Source organism: Micropterus dolomieu, linkage group LG22 (assembly GCF_021292245.1).
Source record: "Micropterus dolomieu isolate WLL.071019.BEF.003 ecotype Adirondacks linkage group LG22, ASM2129224v1, whole genome shotgun sequence".
NCBI lineage: Eukaryota > Metazoa > Chordata > Actinopteri > Centrarchiformes > Centrarchidae > Micropterus > Micropterus dolomieu.
The window spans coordinates 31,125,945-31,129,731 of record NC_060171.1 but is presented as its reverse complement, the minus strand read 5'-3'; the positions used below and the strand labels follow the sequence as shown (position 1 = coordinate 31,129,731).

The 3,787-nt window shown below is 41.9% G+C and overlaps 1 long non-coding RNA gene across 1 annotated transcript; it reads left to right on the top strand.

The window, feature by feature from the left end:
- Positions 1-10: 10 nt before the first annotated feature.
- LOC123961158 lies at positions 11-2,994 on the top strand. Its single transcript, XR_006822673.1, has 2 exons — positions 11-1,716; positions 2,374-2,994. It is a non-coding gene; the product is annotated as an uncharacterized LOC123961158 (long non-coding RNA).
- The last annotated feature ends 793 nt before the right edge of the window (positions 2,995-3,787 follow it).

Here is a 3,787-nt window from a genome sequence, read left to right as displayed (position 1 = left end):
AAGGGGCTAGGGGGCCCGAAATGAGGCCGCCACGCCCCATCTGGCAGTGGCGACAACATATGAAATATCTGCAGCCCTGGCACTTTTAGAAAAAAAGTGGCTCCGATCTGACCAAATTTTGCACAGGCTGTCTGACGTGTCAAGTCTAAGACCATCCTGAGCTGGGATGTCCATGCCGGCCCAAAGAAATTCTAGACATCTTGGATAAAATTTGACCACGTGACCTTATTCTAGGCCTGGCCAACTACCTGTGTTCCAAATTTGGGGTCTCTGGGACGTTTCTGTGAGAAGTTATGGACTTTTGAATGTTGGAAAAATATGTGTCCCAATTGTCAATTTTGACATAAGGGACACCTGGCGACCTTTTGAAATTTGGGCAGGTATTTGGGCACCTTGGAATGCACCCAGGGACACCAAATTGATGTCAGGTGTTCACTGTTACACCTAATTTCAGGCACTGAAAGCTGCAGCCGTCGAACTGCTGTTTAAGGTGTAGGAATCTGGCCAAATGACCTCAATGAGGCCTTCTGAACCGTGAGGGTCCATTTGGGGAACTTTCTGACAATTGAGTTGACAAATGGAATCATGGTAGCAGTGGTCGGGGGAGGCTGAGGAGGCCCTGATGGAGTGCTACAGGACAATGGACTGGGAAATGTTCCAACAGGATCACGGTGACGACATTGAGGGTCTGGCCCAATGTGTCACTGACTACATCAGGCATGAATGGGCCAGCAGGAGCAGCAGAGGGGACAAAGGACTGAGCCAACGTGTTAAACCAGTTTTTTCAACAGGTTTGACTCAACAGCGCTGGCTGGACCCCCCTCCTCCTCCACCTCCTCAAGTAGCATCACCTCAGTTACCCCCCTCCACATACCTCCCTGCTACACCAAAGGATCACTCAGCAGCCCCAGGAGCTCCATCAGCCACAGACTCATCCGACCCCGCCTTAAAGATCTTTGGAGGCTCATTTGTGTCGTCAGCCATCAGGCTCCACAACACCACAAACACCACGCATGCCTTGTTGCTCATTAAAGCTTCCCTCCAGTGTATTTTGACATTTCTATAATATTTCATCTTTTTCTGAGTCATTTCCTTACAATGTTGATTATCCACATAGTTTGCCAAATATTTTTGACAAATGGCTTAATTTTGTGCTCAAAGTTGCAAAAATTGCTTAGTTGCTAAAACGGAGTGGTGACGGGCTGGTGACATATAACTATAGTAATTCCATAAGTCATACGTCATTCTCCAAGCTTGCGCACGCCATCACGCCTCGTTAAGTCACCATCAAATCGATAAACATCGTTGTGAGCTAGTTAACCAATTTATCATGTATTTTACTTAGAATTTACAGTAGGTAATGTCTCTCTGTGTCAGTGTGTCTGATTGTTGGTAAGTCTGTCTAGTTTAATTAGCTAAGTTAACTAAGTTGTAGTTAGCCAGGTGTTGTTAGCTAGCATAGGTATTGCAGAAAGTTAGCTAACAGAGGGTCTATTTTTTAGTTTCCTCCTCTTGGTTTAGTGTGCTGTTCATTTTCATTATGGCATCTGTGTGTTCGGTGTCTGTAATCAGTGGTTGGATGTCTAGGTTGGAGGAAAGATGACAGAAAACGCGTCGCACTTTCACCTGCAACGGCCGTTTCACCAATGCATTGGCGAAGGCAATGGTATCAGAAGTCTGGAGCTGAGGAGCGATGCCATCAGCGTTGCTAAAACGGTGAGTTGTGCATTCAAATGATTTATTCACACTAGCAAACTAATGTTAGTTGACGAAGTAAAAATGTTTATTAATTAACATGACGTGTTGTCTGTGTGTGAGTGAGTATTACATCCTAATAATTAATTCATTTCAATTTATGAGGCACGTTTGAATCCAGCCATGGGCTTTCTATGTGGAGAGTTTGTATGTTCTTCCTGTGTTCATGTGTGTTTCAGTGTATAATTTGATATTTCTAAATGTGTACTGAGTTTTGTAGATGTGTAAGATAATTAGTTTTATAAAGGGAGCACTCGTGGCTTTGGCCAAGCAAGAAGCAAAGATGTGACAAGAGCAGCTGCACAATCATAGGTCATAGCTACTCTGATGATGAAAACTATGTATCAAAATTTTCAATAATGAGCATTGGCATCACAAGTGTGTGGCTTCTCTGCTTGTTTTTGTCAACTAGCAGCTCATTTATATGCAGGTCCTGAAAGCTCAACACACTGAAACTTAAGACACATAATACATACATATTATTTAACCCATCTCAGACTGAACATCAGCAGAGACAGAACATTATAAGCTTCGTAAAGGTCGATCTTATTGCAGGGCCCACCAGCCATTGTTCCATTTAGGCTGGCTTTTGTTATAATTACGTTTTCTTCTTTACAGAAAGAAAGGACCTGAATCTGTGGTGGCCAGCCAAATTTAAACATCTGTACTCGACTGCAGCTTCTTCCACTCTAATGGAGATGTGATGGTGAACCACGCTCAGAACATCCATGAACACAGCACGCTGGAACCAGTTACAACATACCTTATACGGTTTGTGGTTTAAAAAGATTAGCGGCCGAGTCTTCAGTGGTGCTGGTTAGTGCCTGCTTTAATTTGATTTCAATGCCTCCAGAAATAAAATATTCTGTAGGTAAATTTTCCCAGATTGTGCAAAGAATTAGAATAATTTTATAAATGGAAATGTATCACACCAACATTTGTACTGAAGTAAATTCTGTAATAGTAAAGATTCTGTTTTGAAACAGCCATTTTGGAGATTAAGACTAAAAACACATGAACAAGACATTTTACAAATTACAAAAAATATTACTATCTTCATGAATGTATAATTGCATGGCTGTTTTACTGGACTGCAACAGTTTTAGCTTGGTGTACCTTATTAACAGAAACTAGTATTTAATGTACATGGATATTCTGTACAAACAAAAGCTAATGCCACTTTTTAGTCACAAGCTGGTAGCGTTGGCTCACAATAAAAGAAGAATTTGGTCTTACAAATATTCTATATGTTGTCTTTTCTTCTGGGTTGTTTCACTCACTGTTAACTGCATGATCTGCCTTTTCAACAGGTTTCTCTCGTTAATTCTGCATTTCAACCACGATGGAAGCTGAGAGGTTGCTGATGGCGTGTTATATTTTATAAACATGTTTTTCCTTTTCAGCCCTCATGGAGTCCACTGCACCTGCCCTGTCATGGGGCTACCCCATGCCTTCATTGAAGTCAGCAGTGTTGGTCTTGGCATGCTAAGCTAATCTTAGCTGAGCATTAGCATAGGACAGTTACCCTTAGCATATGGGCTAGCATCAATGGACACATGGCCTGTCATTTCATGTCAGTTCATATAAGTACTGGTCAGAAGAGTTGAAATCATGGTTGGATAAATACAACACATACACAGTTCATTTCAAGTAATTTATTTTAGCTTATGGGATTTACCCAAGGTCATTCAAGTGTTTGTTTTATTCACCTGTTCTCCTCATCAAGCAGGGATCTGGGCCGAAGGGGCAAACAGGAAATGATGGAGTGTGGAGTCATTTATAGGGAGAAGACCTGGAATGGTCCAAGTGTGAGCCAGTACAGAGGGGTGTACGGGAGTATCTTAAAGTTGCTCTTTTGAGAAGCTTTTGTTTAGCCGGTAACATTTCATTTCTGGTTTTCTAGTTGATTTGTTGTGTGGTGATGTAGCCAGAGGTGTGTTTGATGGTTGAGATAACATAATGGTGTTTAATTGATTGTCAATTAACTTTGGTTTGTCTTGTAGGAGGGGCTTCTGGTATAAAGGAAGGAGGC